Genomic DNA, 19950 nt, shown 5'->3' on the forward strand with positions numbered 1-19950 from the left:
ATCTGTAAAATAAGCGGTATTGTAAGTTTGTAAAATATTGTGTAAAAGTTTGAACGCGAAATATTATTATAATCAGTTTTTCATATAGAATTGTAGTAGTTGAATTGTATATTAGCTACTAAGTATGAACTTAACGGGTAGGTACTACCCGAATTTAAACTTATAAAACGCTAATATGAAGAAAAAGCTTTTATAAATGAGTTCATATTATGCTACGAAATACTATTAACTACTCTTAATATTCTGTATGATTAACTTGTTCCATTTGATTATTTTGAAGGAAATGGCACCGACTACTCGACACACCGTGAATATGAATGAAGAGGAATTTCGTACTTTTCTAGCTTCAAACATAGCCGCAGTACAGGCTGCGCTACATACCAACAATAACCTTGGATCTAGCAGTACAGGAAATCGTGTAGGATGCACCTACAAAGAATTCACTGCCTGCAAACCTTTGGAATTTGATGGAACCGAAGGACCGATCGGATTGAAACGGAGGACCGAGAAGGTCGAATCGGTGTTTGCCATAAGTAAGTGTACTGAAGAGGACAAAGTGAAGTATGCTACGCATACCTTCACAGGTTCTGCGTTAACATGGTGGAATACCTATCTAGAGCAAGTGGGACAAGACGATGCGTACGCACTACCGTGGTCAGCATTCAAGCACTTGATGAACGAGAAGTACCGTCCCAGAACCGAGGTCAATAAGCTCAAGACAGAACTTAGAGGGTTACGAACCCAAGGATTTGATATAACCACGTACGAAAGACGATTCACAGAATTGTGCCTATTGTGTCCGGATGCATTCGAAGATGAGGAAGAGAAGATCGACGCGTTTGTGAAAGGATTACCGGAAAGAATCCAAGAAGATATAAGTTCACACGAGCCCGCCTCCATACAACAGGCATGTAGAATGGCTCACAAACTAGTGAACCAGATTGAAGAAAGAATTAAAGAACAGACTGCTGAAGAGGCCAATGTGAAGCAAGTCAAAAGAAAGTGGGAGGAAAACGGTGATAAGAATCACCAATACAACAACAGCAGCAATTACAACAATAATCGCAACAATTATCCCAACAATCGCAACATTAATCGCAACTACAACAAACGGCCCAACAACAACAACAACAACAACAACAACAACTACTACAACAATCATCCCAACAACAATAATAACCGCAACAACAACAACAATCAGAAGCAGCTATGCCAAAGGTGTGAAAAGTATCACTCGGGGTTCTGCGCCAAATTTTGCAACAAGTGTAAAAGAAATGGTCATAGCGCGGCGAAGTGTGAGGTCTACGGACCAGGGGTTAATAGAACGAAAGGAACAAATGGTGTTGGAACGAGTAATGGCGGAGCAAGTAGTGTCGGAGCAAGTTATGCCAATGTAGTTTGTTATAAATGTGGAAAACCGGGCCACATTATTAGAAATTTCCCGAACCAGGAGAACACGAATGGACAAGGCCGCAGAAGAGTTTTCAATATTAATGCGGCAGAGGCACAGGAAGACCCGGAGCTTGTTACGGGTACGTTTCTTATTGACAATAAATCTGCTTACGTTTTATTTGATTCGGGTGCGGATAGAAGCTATATGAGTAGAGATTTTTGTGCTAAATTAAGTTGTCCATTGACGCCTTTGGATAGTAAATTTTTACTCGAATTAGCAAATGGTAAATTAATTTCAGCAGATAATATATGTCGGAATCGAGAAATTAAACTGGTTAGCGAAACATTTAAGATTGATTTGATACCAGTAGAGTTAGGGAGTTTTGATGTGATAATCGGTATGGACTGGTTGAAAGAAGTGAAAGCAGAGATCGTTTGTTACAAAAATGCAATTCGCATTATACGAGAAAAAGGAAAACCCTTAATGGTGTACGGAGAAAAGGGCAACACGAAGCTACATCTTATTAGTAATTTGAAGGCACAAAAACTAATAAGAAAAGGTTGCTATGCTGTTCTAGCACACGTCGAGAAAGTACAAACTGAAGAAAAGAGCATCAATGATGTTCCCGTCGCAAAAGAATTTCCCGATGTATTTCCGAAAGAATTACCGGGATTACCCCCACATCGATCCGTTGAATTTCAAATAGATATTGTACCAGGAGCTGCACCAATAGCTCGTGCTCCTTACAGACTCGCACCCAGCGAGATGAAAGAACTGCAAAGCCAATTACAAGAACTTTTAGAGCGTGGTTTCATTCGACCAAGCACATCACCGTGGGGAGCTCCTGTTTTGTTTGTCAAGAAGAAAGATGGTACATTCAGGTTGTGTATCGACTACCGAGAGTTGAACAAACTTACCATCAAGAACCGCTACCCACTACCGAGAATCGACGACTTATTTGATCAACTACAAGGCTCGTCTGTTTATTCAAAGATTGACTTACGTTCCGGGTATCATCAAATGCGGGTGAAAGAAGATGATATTCCAAAGACTGCTTTCAGAACACGTTACGGTCATTACGAGTTTATGGTCATGCCGTTTGGTTTAACTAATGCACCAGCTGTGTTCATGGACCTTATGAACCGAGTGTGTGGACCATACCTTGATAAGTTTGTCATTGTTTTCATTGATGACATACTTATTTACTCAAAGAATGACCAAGAACACGGTGAACATTTGAGAAAGGTGTTAGAAGTATTGAGGAAGGAAGAATTGTACGCTAAGTTTTCACAGTGTGCATTTTGGTTGGAAGAAGTTCAATTCCTCGGTCACATAGTGAACAAAGAAGGTATTAAGGTGGATCCGGCAAAGATAGAAACTGTTGAAAAGTGGGAAACCCCGAAAACTCCGAAACACATACGCCAGTTTTTAGGACTAGCTGGTTACTACAGAAGGTTCATCCAAGACTTTTCCAGAATAGCAAAACCCTTGACTGCATTAACGCATAAAGGGAAGAAATTTGAATGGAATGATGAACAAGAGAAAGCGTTTCAGTTATTGAAGAAAAAGCTAACTACGGCACCTATATTGTCATTTCCTGAAGGGAATGATGATTTTGTGATTTATTGTGACGCATCAAAGCAAGGTCTCGGTTGTGTATTAATGCAACGAACGAAGGTGATTGCTTATGCGTCTAGACAATTGAAGATTCACGAACAAAATTATACGACGCATGATTTGGAATTAGGCGCGGTTGTTTTTGCATTAAAGACTTGGAGGCACTACTTATATGGGGTCAAAAGTATTATATATACCGACCACAAAAGTCTTCAACACATATTTAATCAGAAACAACTGAATATGAGGCAGCGTAGGTGGATTGAATTGTTGAATGATTACGACTTTGAGATTCGTTACCACCAGGGAAAGGCAAATGTGGTAGCCGATGCCTTGAGCAGGAAGGACAGAGAACCCATTCGAGTAAAATCTATGAATATAATGATTCATAATAACCTTACTACTCAAATAAAGGAGGCGCAACAAGGATTTTTAAAAGAGAGAAATTTAAAGGATGAAATACCCAAGGGATCGGAGAAGCATCTTAATATTCGGGAAGACGGAACCCGGTATAGGGCTGAAAGGATTTGGGTACCAAAATTTGGAGATATGAGAGAAATGGTACTTAGAGAAGCTCATAAAACCAGATACTCAATACATCCTGGAATGGGGAAGATGTACAAGGATCTCAAGAAACATTTTTGGTTGCCGGGTATGAAAGCCGATGTTGCTAAATACGTAGGAGAATGTTTGACGTGTTCTAAGGTCAAAGCTGAGCATCAGAAACCATCAGGTCTACTTCAACAACCCGAAATCCCAGAATGGAAATGGGAAAACATTACCATGGATTTCATCACTAAATTGCCAAGGACTGCAAGTGGTTTTGATACTATTTGGGTAATAGTTGATCGTCTCACCAAATCAGCACACTTCCTTGTTGCGTCTCCAGACTCGTCTAGACATGAGTACTACCTATCATCCACAAACTAATGGGCAGAGCGAAAGGACGATACAAACGCTTGAAGACATGCTACGAGCATGTGTTATTGATTTCGGAAACAGTTGGGATCGACATCTACCGTTAGCAGAATTTTCCTACAACAACAGCTACCATTCAAGCATTGAGATGGCGCCGTTTGAAGCACTTTATGGTAGAAAGTGCAGGTCTCCGATTTATTGGAGTGAAGTGGGGGATAGACAGATTACGGGTCCGGAGATTATACAAGAAACTACCGAGAAGATCATCCAAATTCAACAACGGTTGAAAACCGCCCAAAGTCGACAAAAGAGCTACGCTGACATTAAAAGAAAAGATATAGAATTTGAAATTGGAGAGATGGTCATGCTTAAAGTTGCACCTTGGAAAGGCGTTGTTCGATTTGGTAAACAAGGGAAATTAAATCCAAGGTATATTGGACCATTCAAGATTATTGATCGTGTCGGACCATTAGCTTACCGACTTGAGTTACCTCAACAACTCGCGGCTGTACATAACACTTTCCACGTCTCAAATTTGAAGAAATGTTTTGCTAAAGAAGATCTCACTATTCCGTTAGATGAAATCCAAATCAACGAAAAACTTCAATTTATCGAAGAACCCGTCGAAATAATGGATCGTGAGGTTAAAAGACTTAAGCAAAACAAGATACCAATTGTTAAGGTTCGAGGGAATGCTCGTAGAGGACCCGAGTTCACCTGGGAGCATGAAGATCAGATGAAGAAGAAATACCCGCATCTATTTCCAGAAGATTCGTCAACACCTTCAACAACTTAAAATTTTGGGACGAAATTTATTTAACGGGTAGGTACTGTAGTGACCCGAACTTTTCCATGTTTATATATATTAATTGAGATTGATATTTACATGATTAAATGTTTCCAACATGTTAAGTAATCAAACTTGTTAAGACTTGATTAATTGAAATATGTTTCATATAGACAATTGACCACCCAAGTTGACCGGTGATTCACGAACTTTAAAACTTGTAAAAACTATATGATGACATATATATGGATATATATATATATATAGTTAACATGATACTATGATAAGTAAACATATCATTAAGTATATTAACAATGAACTACATATGTAAAAACAAGACTACTAACTTAATGATTTTTAAACGAGACATATATGTAACGATTATCGTTGTAAAGACATTTAATGTATATATATCATATTAAGAGATATTCATACATGATAATATCATGATAATATAATAATTTAAAATCTCATTTGATATTATAAACATTGGGTTAACAACATTTAACAAGATCGTTAACCTAAAGGTTTCAAAACAACACTTACATGTAACGACTAACGATGACTTAACGACTCAGTTAAAATGTATATACATGTAGTGTTTTAATATGTATTTATACACTTTTGAAAGACTTCAATACACTTATCAAAATACTTCTACTTAACAAAAATACTTACAATTACATCCTCGTTCAGTTTCATCAACAATTCTACTCGTATGCACCCGTATTCGTACTCGTACAATACACAGCTTTTAGATGTATGTACTATTGGTATATACACTCCAATGATCAGCTCTTAGCAGCCCATGTGAGTCACCTAACACATGTGGAAACCATCATTTGGCAACTAGCATGAAATATCTCATAAAATTACAAAAATATGAGTAATCATTCATGACTTATTTACATGAAAACAAAATTACATATCCTTTATATCTAATCCATACACCAACGACCAAAAACACCTACAAACACTTTCATTCTTCAATTTTCTTCATCTAATTGATCTCTCTCAAGTTCTATCTTCAAGTTCTAAGTGTTCTTCATAAATTCTACAAGTTCTAGTTACATAAAATCAAGAATACTTTCAAGTTTGCTAGCTCACTTCCAATCTTGTAAGGTGATCATCCAACCTCAAGAAATCTTTATTTCTTACAGTAGGTTATCATTCTAATATAAGGTAATAATCATATTCAAACTTTGGTTCAATTTCTATAACTATAACAATCTTATTTCAAGTGATGATCTTACTTGAACTTGTTTTCGTGTCATGATTCTACTTCAAGAACTTCGAGCCATCCAAGGATCCGTTGAAGCTAGATCCATTTTTCTCTTTTCCAGTAGGTTTATCCAAGGAACTTAAGGTAGTAATGATGTTCATAACATCATTCGATTCATACATATAAAGCTATCTTATTCGAAGGTTTAAACTTGTAATCACTAGAACATAGTTTAGTTATTTCTAAACTTGTTCGCAAACAAAAGTTAATCCTTCTAACTTGACTTTTAAAATCAACTAAACACATGTTCTATATCTATATGATATGCTAACTTAATGATTTAAAACCTGGAAACACGAAAAACACCGAAAAACCGGATTTACGCCTTCGTAGTAACACCGCGGGCTGTTTTGGGTTAGTTAATTAAAAACTATGATAAACTTTGATTTAAAAGTTGTTATTCTTAGAAAATGATTTTTATTATGAACATGAAACTATATCCAAAAATTATGGTTAAACTCAAAGTGGAAGTATGTTTTCTAAAATGGTCATCTAGACGTCGTTCTTTCGACTGAATTGCTACCTTTACAAAAATGACTTGTAACTTATTTTTCCGACTATAAACCTATACTTTTTATGTTTAGATTCATAAAATAGAGTTCAATATGAAACCATAGCAATTTGATTCACTCAAAACGGATTTAAAATGAAGAAGTTATGGGTAAAACAAAATTGGATAATTTTTCTCATTTTAGCTACGTGAAAATTGGTAACAAATCTATTCCAACCATAACTTAATCAACTTGTATTGTATATTATGTAATCTTGAGATACCATAGACACGTATACAATGTTTCGACCTATCATGTCGACACATCTATATATATTTCGGAACAACCATAGACACTCTATATGTGAATGTTGGAGTTAGCTATACAGGGTTGAGGTTGATTCCAAAATATATATAGTTTGAGTTGTGATCAATACTGAGATACGTATACACTGGGTCGTGGATTGATTCAAGATAATATTTATCGATTTATTTCTGTACATCTAACTGTGGACAACTAGTTGTAGGTTACTAACGAGGACAGCTGACTTAATAAACTTAAAACATCAAAATATATTAAAAGTGTTGTAAATATATTTTGAACATACTTTGATATATATGTATATATTATTATAGGTTCGTGAATCAACCAGTGGCCAAGTCTTACTTCCCGTCGAAGTAAAAATATGTGAAAGTGAGTTATAGTCCCACTTTTAAAATCTAATATTTTTGGGATGAGAATACATGCAGGTTTTATAAATGATTTACAAAATAGACACAAGTACGTGAAACTACATTCTATGGTTGAATTATCGAAATCGAATATGCCCCTTTTTATTAAGTCTGGTAATCTAAGAATTAGGGAACAGACACCCTAATTGATGCGAATCCTAAAGATAGATCTATTGGGCCTAACAAACCCCATCCAAAGTACCGGATGCTTTAGTACTTCAAAATTTATATCATATCCGAAGGGTGTCCCGGAATGATGGGGATATTCTTATATATGCATCTTGTTAATGTCGATTACCAGGTGTTCACCATATGAATGACTTTTATCTCTATGTATGGGATGTGTATTGAAATATGAAATCTTGTGGTCTATTATTATGATTTGATATATATAGGTTAAACCTATAACTCACCAACATTTTTGTTGACATTTTAAGCATGTTTATTCTCAGGTGATTATTAAGAGCTTCTGCTATCGCATACTTAAATAAGGACGAGATTTGGAGTCCATGCTTGTATGATATTGTGTAAAAACTGCATTCAAGAAACTTATTTTGTTGTAACATATTTGTATTGTAACCATTATGTAATGGTCGTGTGTAAACAGGATATTTTAGATTATCATTATTTGATAATCTACGTAAAGCTTTTTAAACCTTTATTGATGAAATAAAGGTTATGGTTTGTTTTAAAATGAATGCAGTCTTTGAAAAACGTCTCATATAGAGGTCAAAACCTCGCAACGAAATCAATTAATATGGAACGTTTTTAATCAATAAGAACGGGACATTTCACATAACATTCAACAAGAATCAAAATGAAGCTAATGATAACATAAAAGCTCAACTTTCCCAAGTGCAAAATAATCATCAAGCGTCCATTCAAAACTTAGAACACAATGTTGTTAAGTTATTCAAACTTGTCGGGGGTAAAGTTCCTACTGAATCTGAAGTTTTTAAAGAAGTTCGTTTTAAAAAGGTGAATGTGATTAGAGAAGTAAATAAGGTTGATATTTATGAACCTGGTTTGAGGTATTTATGGGAGTTTGATATGGTAGAGGAAGAATATGATCAAGAGATTAAGAAGTTGACTGCTAATGAAGAAGATAAATCAAAAGATGCTAAAGTTCGAGGTCTTGACCGTGATGAGTAATCTTTATGCATGAGTTGTTTGATGAGAAGGAAGAAGAGGTTGATAAAAAGGTTGATGAAAGTGATGAAGTTAGTAGTGAAAAATCGGAGTGTGAAAATAAATATGATTGGTTAGCTGATACTATGAAACAGTTGGAAGAAAGAAGAAAAGAAGGTTTCCGCCCTCATTATTCATTCACAATTAATCCGATAGACCCGTATGCATCACCTGAAATTCCTGTTGTTATGCGCACTGATCCAGGGGAATTCCAAATCCCTTGCTTAATTCGTGGTCCCATTCCTGTTATTGGATTAGCTGATACTGGTTCTAGCATTAATGTTATGCCATTCTCTGTTTACAATCGCTTAGGATTGCCATCATTGGAACCTATTAAAGGGAATGTGTGCTTTGCTAATAGTCGTTTACATGAACCGTTAGGGGTTGTTAAACAAGTTGAAGTTATAGTCAGTTATGCTTTTTATAGAATTGATTTCGTGGTTATGGACATGAAAGAAGACCCAATAACTCCTTTAATCTTAGGATCTCCGTTTCTAGCTACTGCTCGAGCCACCATTAACTATGCCGATAATACTTTAACCAATCGTTATGGTGCCATATTTGAATCCATTCTGTTAGTCCCAAGATCTAAAGTTCCTCGCTCAAATGTGAAAATGGTTAAAATTGATAAAGAGGATGATGATGAGCTTACGGCTGATAAAATGGTGACTAAATTCATAAAAGAGCAATATAAGATAAGTGAAGAAGTGGGGAGACAAATCCATGATTTAAATGTTAAATTTGAAATGTCATTTAGTAGGGGTCTTGACACCACATTGAATTTCTTGCAACAAATTAAGATATTAAATGAGTATGATAAGAATAAGTGTGGGGAAAGTAAGCCTAAGGAGTGATCCCGTTAGAAGAATGAGTCGCGCAACCGACTCTATAATCAAAACTACCTATCCCTATATATGTTTATTAGGATTATGTCTTTTCTAAGTGTTCTATTATTTTGATACTTGTTTAATTATGAATGTAAGAGCAATATAGCTCCTATTTGTTAAATTGTTTAAGTGATGAAAGTTATTAATAAAATATTATGTTTGCGTTATACTTTGCATTATTTAATATCTTGTCAAGTTATTTATATTCAATTCAAAATAAGTCCGCAAAGTGCTCCGCAATCATTCTATGATCCTACAATCAAGTAACATCACTCTTTCCCTTATTTCTCAAATTATGTCTTTCATTTATTTCTATCTTTTATTATAAATGCAATGAAGACATTGCATAATCTAAGTGTAGAGAGGGAATGATTACTCACTTAAAAAGATTAAAAGATACCATAATTTTCCCGAAAAAGTTGAAAAAATGGGTACAAATTAATTTTTTTTAGAAAGTATAAATTCTTAGTCAAACTTATGTCTTTTTACTAACTTAATCTTAAAGGTAATAATAGAACTACTCTCAATTTCGAGATCGGATTACTTGTTTAAGATAAGAATTTAAAAGCCAAAAATTGTGAAACGATTGCAAATTTATAGCCACTACCATATGGCATAATAAGCATGGACCATTGAGGCAGCAAAAGAGTCCAAATAAGGGCTAACTTAGAAAAATTGGCAAGTGTAAAGCTAATGCTAAGGATGGAAGCAAAAGAAATGAAAGGTAAAAGAGCCCAATGAAGGTCAACAAAAGAAAAGAGTTCCAATGAGAACCATACACTTTTAAAAGTTCTAGTTAGAAAACAAAAGAGTCCAATGATGACCAACTTGTATAAATTTGACTTAATAAACATTAGGAGTACTTGTAATCCTTGGTCTGGTTTAGACTAGTTCTTACGAATAATAAAAACTAACTTCTTATTAAGACATATTTTTGACTTTGTAACTTTACTTTTAACTTTATACCCATTCAAAGTGATATGATTTATAAAGTTTAGTTGAGGACAAGTAAAGGTCTAAGTGTGGGGAATTTGATAACTCCTAAATTATACAGTTTTTTGATAACGTTTTGAGGAGTTATCTTAGTATTTTAAAGTCATTTTAATCCTAAAACACACTAAAATAGGTAAAATGGGAAAAAATGTATTTCTAATGATTTTATCAAAGTTATGTATCAAACAGGATCAAAAACAAGGAAAATTGCAGAAAAGGCTGTGAAACCGCCGGCCTATAGTCAAGGAAGCCACCGGCTTGGGATTGAATACGCCAGAATGTTCTTGAATTTCTGTAAAATTGAAAGAACTTGTTGATCAAGTAAAAATCAGATAAAGCCGCCGGCTTCACCCTAAAGCCACCGGCCTAATGAACACGGTTTCTTGACTTAACGACCAAGTTCAAGTAAAAATGGAAACAAAATCAGAAGGATTTGTCGGATCACTGAAGCCGCCGGCCTGCTACCAAGCCGCCGAGTTAATTATGACGGTTAGAGGATTTGCGCTTGCCGATTAAGTTAAACTTGCAGAAGGAGTCACCGACCTAAGGTAAGCCGCCGGCTTCCCACTGAAGCCGCCGGCTTGGCCACCGTTTCTGAATATTATAAATAGAGGGCTCCAGTCTCAGTTTTAAAGTGCAATTCAGTACAAATACAATTTAGTCTAGTTCATTTTTCTTTAGGGTTTTCTCTAAAACCCTTAGATTAGATTTAGTTTTCATTGTAATCAAGAATAATTCAAGTTTTAACTCAAGTTTCTTAAATCTACCTTTTTAAGGTATGATTCTATCTTTACTCTATTGTTTAGTCTATTTTATTTATTTTAATTGTTTATGTTCGTCTTCTGCTATGAACTAAACGTTCATAGTGGTTACATGGAACATAGGTTAAATTGTTCCTGCTCCGGAGGCGTCATTGGGGGGGGGGGCGATTAAAAGCAGGGTTAGCACCAGAATACCATTGAAGAATGTTAGCGATTTGTTGTGGAACGAACTTGTTATCGACATAATAAAATGAATCTTTCCAAGAGGTATTTAAGCCTTTCTTCATACCAGATGTAAAAGCTAGCCGATCGGTGAAACTGTACCAATTGTGCTCATTAACTTGGTAACGGAAAATGTTTTTAAAGACGTTAATCGACGGTTCCTGGTTGTTTGCCCTACACCACATCTTAAATAACGATAGACGAGCAGCACCATAGGGATGTAATTGCCCTAGGCTAATGTTATACGATGACAGAACCGCCATGAAAAAGTTAATCGGAGGATGCGAGTGTTTCCGATTTCTAGGGTTACGTTGTAGACTGCAACCATGTTGGTTGGGGGTTTATGGGTTCGTTGATTTGTGAGTGGAAGGGTAGGGGTGTATTGAGCAATTGGTGGATACCAGTTGATAATAGCTTTAATGGATTCATCTCTAGGGTGGAAGAGATGGAATGGACTTAAAAAGTGGTTGAAGATGAAGACGACATATTTTCAACTTAAAAAAGGGGATGAAGATAGAAGATTACACTGACCTGAGTTAAGAAACGGGAAACTAGCCGGAACTTGATCGGAGTTGCAAAGAAGAACCAGGTGAATTTTTTGAATTTTTTACCAAATGTGGTAAAATTATCGCCCTATTTATAGCATAAATGGTTAGGGTCTAAAAAAGGAAAAAAACGCGTGAGGCGCATAACTGGCCGTACACGTGTCGCAATCCTAACGGGTTGTAGTGAAAGGACGTGTTGCACGATAGAAAAACCCATTAGCTTGCTTATCATCCGTGTACGATAGCAAAATTCTTGCAGTTAGGATTTGACAGCCTGTCATAATTAACTGACTCCCACCGATGCAGAGTCATCATTAGCAGACGTTTGATTGACAGCAAGGAAGCTGCATTTAATGTTTGCAGGCATGCGACCTTTGGATTATTTTGATAATTTCCAATATATTTTGTGCTAATTTTTGGTAATGATCAATTTATTATATTCTTTGGAGTTTAATATCATACACTTTTTAGAAACGTGTATCACATTAAACTGGGGGGACTTAATGATATGCGTACCTCTGTGCCTAGCGCATTGTGCGTATCACGTGCTGGTTGCACGTATAACATGTCCCACATTATGTCTATTGTGCGCATTCGATAAACTCTTGCTTAGCAAATAAGTAAGATGGCCAACAAGGCATATCTTATCCTAAAATAACTGAAATCTTGTTCCTAACTATAATACCTATATTTATGGGATTGATACGGAAGGATCTAGAGTCATTTAAGGATACATCTAGGGTTAAGGTTTAGCTATAAATATAACCCGAAACCTAGCTCATTGATCATTGAATAACAATCAACGTTTTCTGTATTACTCGATTAAACGATTGCATCCAGAAAACATTTTACGGTAACATTTATATTCATTATGAACTGCAACCCTATGACGATCAACGCAACAGTTAGAATGGTCAGCCCAAATATGTACTTTCTACAATGGTCTTACGGTAAATCATAGGACGACGATCGACGCAGCAGATCAAGGAAATCTGATGAACCAAACTGCAGACGAAGCTTAGGAGTTGCTTGAGAACATGACAATGCATCATCATGACTGGAATAGTGGTGAAACAACTTCATCATCTGCTCCACTCTCCTCACTTAATAATCAAACGGAGGCATCAAATCTCTCACAGACAAGATAGAGTCTCTTGCCAAATAACTCGGAGAATTGAAGATGCAACCGCAGCAGGTTAAATAGGCCCAGTCCTGCGTTAATTGTACCAACCTGCAATCCACTGAAGAATACCAAGTTGAGTACGAGAATCCTGACGGTTCAGTCTGTTATGTTCAATACCCAGCTCGTCAATCAAATCCCGGATTCAATCAACAACCTAGGGTGAACCAATTTCAAAGAAACAACCAGCCTTGTCACTATCGTTACCCACCTTATCCATCCCAACCATCTCAATTGACCTACGATCAACCACTTCTACTCACTGGACCACCAATTGAGGAAAATTCTCCAACCACCCAAATTACGAAAGTAACCGACCCTGCTCTCGGGACTGATGATCAGTTGACTTAGTTCATTGAAGGACAACAACAGCTAAATCAAAGAACCGTGTCTAGACAAGACCAGACAGAGATACTCATGCGAAACCAATTGGCTCTACTCAAAAGTCTAGAAACGTAGCTCGGATAGTTATCACAACGCCTTATAACCCGACCACAAGGAAGATTACCTAGTAATACTATCCACAATCCCCACATAAGCAAATGGATTCCATAATCCTAAAAGAAGAACCACGGAGAAGGTCAGCTAGGCTCAAGAACAAATCGACATATACTCAGAAGCTGCCCACTCAAACTCCGGTTCATGTACCTTATCCCGGAAGGCTACTGGAAGAACCATCCAAGCTTGATACCTACAAACTTGACGGAAGATTCCTAGACACCATGTCCAAAGTTCCCAACCAGAAGAAATAAATTCGAAGGCTTCTCTCTACAAAGGAAAGGATACCAGATTCCAACAAAATTTTACTGAGTGAAGAATGCTCCACATTACTCAGAAACTCTCTACCAAAGAAACTAGGAGATACGGGCCAATTCATTTTCCCATGTTCAATCTACCAATTTGGAACCATTCATGCGCTAGCAGATTTAGGAGCAAGTATCAACCTAATTCCCTATTCTCTCTACAAGAGATTAGAGCCAGGAGACTTGTCACTAACTAAAATGACAATCCAGCTTGTCGATCACACAATTAAATATCCTAAGGGCATAGTTGAGAACGTCTTGGTGAAAGTCGACAAATTCTTATACCCTACGGATTTTGTAGTAATGGATATTAAGGAAGACCTACATATGCCGATAGTATTAGGGAGACCTTTCATGAACACGGCTAGGACTATCATTGATGTGTACAATCAAACCTTAATCTTGCGATCACATGGGGAGAGCGTTACCTTCAAAATTGACCGACCTACCAATATTTCAGGACAGGCAGAGATGTTTGCTATTTCCACCGGACGAATCACTTTTGTTGATGAGTCCCCACCAGCAGCCGATGATATCGAAATGGGTGTCGAATCACAGTCTGCTGACGACCCAGAAATGGAAGAAGAGGATCCCAATGAAGAAATAGAGGAAGAGGAAAAATCTGAGGAGGAAGAAGAAATGGGTGACGTAGAGAAAACTGCGATAGTACCCTCTTTAAGCTTAGAAGCAAATCACAATCGTTGCGCAGAATTAATGAGGCTAGAGATGGAGGATCACAGTTTAATTATTCGAATCAAAAAGAAAACTTCTAATGTTGAAGTTAAAGATATAGAGATTGCCCCCTCCAGTATTGAAGTAAATCACTAGAATACTGAAGAAGCCCGTTCATCAGAAGAATCTACAGACGAATCTACCAATGATGACGAGGAAGAAGAGCAAAATGAAGACATTCTGGATGATTCATATTCTCCACCCGTACCAAATCAAGAGGAGCCGGACTCTTCTTCAGATCACTCAGAGATACCAGTCATATCTAACCACGCTGACATGATAACCTTCATCAATGACACCGATGAAGTTGAAGATATTCTCGAAGCCATCCGTAAATCAACAATTGTTTTCACACCTCATTTAAAGGGGCGGATCAAGGCTATCGAATATGAATACAACCTATATCTACCAAGAGAAGATGATAATGTTGAAATCTTAAAAGGGCACATTCAAGACTTTATCAATACTCTTCACGATTGATACGGCCGAAACGAACGGTTTTATTTATGCGGTGTCATTAGGTCGCAAGGCGTCAGTATCGGCTATCAGGAGAGGAAGAAATAGTTTTACATTTATATTTAGCGGGGCCTAAATCGTAGTACTCCTTATTATGGTGACTAAGGGAAGTATGACCTAGGGTCGAATATATTACCTAATTTTGGGTTTTCTAGTTTATAAGATAAACTAAATGCGATAAATTTGTAATTCAGATTAGGTTAAAGCAAGTGTATACTATGATTTCGTTAGTTACTTTACCGAGATTATGGAGTGTTGGCTCATGAATAGGTAGTGACCTTGTATTCACTACACTGGTCCTAACGCCCTTGTCAAAAGACATGTCATTGGGTAATGTGTTAGGCTTGATGACTCTGAATAGAGAGCAACGTCCCTTACCCCCGACGCCCGTGCAGTCTGACTACATGCATACACGTTCAAACGGCTCATCCAATTGAGCGACTCGATTGGGTGACGTATTAACATTCCACAAAGGTCTAAACTTTCTTAAGCACAATTAAGTACAAGGTATGCCATATCCGAGAGACGTGATGTGTTTCGATGCTTTCGTTAACGATTGGGATTAAAAAGATAGTTAGGCCCTTAAAAAGAGGTCAACCATAAAGAACACCATGGCCAAGTCGATTTGACTTCCATGAACACGTTCGTTTATCCTAACGGTCCAATTCTTTATGTGTTTAAACAAACAGTTCCTTAATTAACTAAGAATCCCTCAAGCGGGGTGCAATGCTTGAGACCGTGTTATGGTGAAGTGTACTAATCAGCACTAACCGGGTTCCATGGCCTTACTTAGCAGAGGTACAGCTTACAACAACCTTTGTGCTTCAGCGCACGTACGAAGTTTATATGCTTGGTGACTACACTAGCATGGTCTATGACCGACAATGTACTATGGGCCTAGTTAGATGTTTTACTATGAAAGAGTCCTTAGTCGGAATCCAAGGCTCGGTGGACTTACTACAACCGATGTGCCTCAGTCAAACTTACGTTGTATCCGATAGACTTATCTTACCAAGGGGTGACACAGATAGTGTACTCTGAATCGAGGTTCGCAACTTCCCAATTATAGAGCCGATAACTACGTTCTATTAATTGGAAAAGTGATTAAGTTTAAAGCATAATCGGAAAGCATCTCGACAACATACACAAACCATATGTTATTTTGGCATTATAACTAACTACATCATATCATACACTAAAGATAACTACTCGTTAATCAAGGTAACAATATCACAAATCATAATAATGAAAGACATTATATAAAGACAAAGGATAGATGTACCAATAGATTAAACAAGTTTCGAATCAAAAAGTGACAACTTCAAACTCCAGACCGCTTCTAATACAATCTTTCGGCGTTCTTCTCCGGGTACTAGGTTTTCCACATGGAGTCGAAGACCTTGAAAGTATGACTAATATTGTAGAACGATAAAGAGAAAAGTGAATTGAAGTGTGTGTAAAAATGGATGACAAATTCCCTTTAAATAAGCTTGGTTTTTGCTGTCATACGACTGGTAGGCCGTATGGCAAGCCGTATGGCCAGGCCGTATGACCAGGCATACCGTTTTATTGGCCCGTTTGCATGGCATGCCATTTCTGATATGGCAAGCCGTATGGCAGGACGGATGACAGGCCGGATGACAGGCCGGATGGCTGCCCTGGTTTGTTGTTTTGCTTGGATCTTTTGTTTATTCCTTGGATCGTAACTTGTCTTTCACCGTTTTTGCTCTAGAATCTTCATTTTAGCTCCGATTCTCTTGATTCTTTTTATACCGGCTTCGTAATTACTTGATCTTCACTTTTAACCGATAAAGCGAGTATTTTGGTGATAAAACTTGGAACTTAATTGTTTGTGTGCCTCAATACCGGTGTGAATATGTGACTTTTTAGCCGATATCAACAACCCAATAGGAGGCTATAGGACGCAAGAGGAGGCATGACGATGCAATTGGAGGATAGAGGACGCAATAGGAGGCGTGACGGCTAAATAAGAGGCGTGGCGGAAAAATATGAGGTGTGACGACCTAGTAGGAGGCGTGATGTAGTGACCCGAACTTTTCCATGCTTATATATATATTCATTGAGATTGATATTTACATGATTAAATGTTTCCAACATGTTAAGCAATCAAACTTGTTAAGACTTGATTAATTGAAATAGGTTTCATATAGACAATTGACCACCCAAGTTGACCGGTGATTCACGAACGTTAAAACTTGTAAAAACTATATGATGACATATATATGGTTATATATATAGTTAACATGATATTATGATAAGTAAACATATCATTAATTATATTAACAATGAACTACATATGTAAAAACAAGACTACTAACTTAATGATTTTGAAACGAGACATATATGTAACGATTATCGTTGTAACGACATTTAATGTATATATATCATATTAAGAGATATTCGTACATCATAATATCATGATAATATAATAATTTAAAATCTCTTTTGATATTATAAACATTGGGTTAACAACATTTAACAAGATCGTTAACCTAAAGGTTTTAAAACAACATTTACATGTAACGACTAACGATGACTTAACGACTCAGTTAAAATGTATATACATGTAGTGTTTTAATATGTATTCATACACTTTTGAAAGACTTCAAGACACTTATCAAAATACTTCTACTTAACAAAAATGCTTACAATTACATCCTCGTTCAGTTTCATCAACAATTCTACTCGTATGCACTCGTATTCGTACTCGTACAATACACAGCTTTTAGATGTATGTACTATTGGTATATACACTCCAATGATCAGCTCTTAGCAGCCCATGTGAGTCACCTAACACATGTGGGAACCATCATTTGGCAACTAGCATGAAATATCTCATAAAATTACAAAAATATGAGTAATCATTCATGACTTATTTACATGAAAACAAAATTACATATCCTTTATATCTAATCCATACACCAACGACCAAAAACACCTACAAACACTTTAATTCTTCAATTTTCTTCATCTAATTGATCTCTCTCAAGTTCTATCTTCAAGTTCTAAGTGTTCTTCATAAATTCCAAAAGTTCTAGTTTCATAAAATCAAGAATACTTTCAAGTTTGCTAGCTCACTTCCAATCTTGTAAGGTGATCATCCAACCTCAAGAAATCTTTGTTTCTTACAGTAGGTTATCATTCTAATACAAGGTAATAATCATATTCAAACTTTGGTTCAATTTCTATAACTATAACAATCTTATTTCAAGTGATGATCTTACTTGAACTTGTTTTCGTGTCATGATTCTGCTTCAAGAACTTCGAGCCATCCAAGGATCCATTGAAGCTAGATCCATTTTTCTCTTTTCCAGTAGGTTTATCCAAGGAACTTAAGGTAGTAATGATGTTCATAACATCATTCGATTCATACATATAAAGCTATCTTATTCGAAGGTTTAAACTTGTAATCACTAGAACATAGTTTAGTTAATTCTAAACTTGTTCGCAAACAAAAGTTAATCCTTCTAACTTGACTTTTAAAATCAACTAAACACATGTTCTATATCTATATGATATGCTAACTTAATGATTTAAAACCTGGAAACACGAAAAACACCGTAAAACCGGATTTACGCCGTCGTAGTAACACCGCGGGCTGTTTTGGGTTAGTTAATTAAAAACTATGATAAACTTTGATTTAAAAGTTGTTATTCTGAGAAAATGATTTTTATTATGAACATGAAACTATATCCAAAAATTATGGTTAAACTCAAAGTGGAAGTATGTTTTCTAAAATGGTCATCTAGACGTCGTTCTTTCGACTGAAATGACTACCTTTACAAAAACGACTTGTAACTTATTTTTCCGACTATAAACCTATACTTTTTCTGTTTATATTCATAAAATAGAGTTCAATATGAAACCATAGCAATTTGATTCACTCAAAACGGATTTAAAATGAAGAAGTTATGGGTAAAACAAGATTGGATAATTTTTCTCATTTTAGCTACGTGAAAATTGGTAACAAATCTATTCCAACCATAACTTAATCAACTTGTATTGTATATTATGTAATCTTGAGATACCATAGACACGTATACAATGTTTCGACCTATCATGTCGACACATCTATATATATTTCGGAACAACCATAGACACTCTATATGTGAATGTTGGAGTTAGCTATACAGGGTTGAGGTTGATTCCAAAATATATATAGTTTGAGTTGTGATCAATACTGAGATACGTATACACTGGGTCGTGGATTGATTCAAGATAATATTTATCGATTTATTTCTGTACATCTAACTGTGGACAACTAGTTATAGGTTACTAACGAGGACAGCTGACTTAATAAACTTAAAACATCAAAATATATTAAAAGTGTTGTAAATATATTTTGAACATACTTTAATATATATGTATATATTGTTATAGGTTCGTGAATCAACAGTGGCCAAGTCTTACTTCCTGACGAAGTAAAAATCTGTGAAAGTGAGTTATAGTCCCACTTTTAAAATCTAATATTTTTGGGATGAGAATACATGCAGGTTTTATAAATGATTTACAAAATAGACACAAGTACGCGAAACTACATTCTATGGTTGAATTATCGAAATCGAATATTCCCCTTTTTATTAAGTCTGGTAATCTAAGAATTAGGGAACAGACACCCTAATTGACGCGAATCCTAAAGATAGATCTATTGGGCCTAACAAACCCCATCCAAAGTACCGGATGCTTTAGTACTTCGAAATTTATATCATATCCGAAGGGTGTCCCGGAATGATGGGGATATTCTTATATATGCATCTTGTTATTGTCGGTTACCAGGTGTTCACCATATGAATGATTTTTATCTCTATGTATGGGATGTGTATTGAAATATGAACTCTTGTGGTCTATTATTATGATTTGATATATATAGGTTAAACCTATAA

This window comes from Rutidosis leptorrhynchoides, chromosome 10, assembly GCF_046630445.1.
Source record: "Rutidosis leptorrhynchoides isolate AG116_Rl617_1_P2 chromosome 10, CSIRO_AGI_Rlap_v1, whole genome shotgun sequence".
Classification (NCBI taxonomy): domain Eukaryota; kingdom Viridiplantae; phylum Streptophyta; class Magnoliopsida; order Asterales; family Asteraceae; genus Rutidosis; species Rutidosis leptorrhynchoides.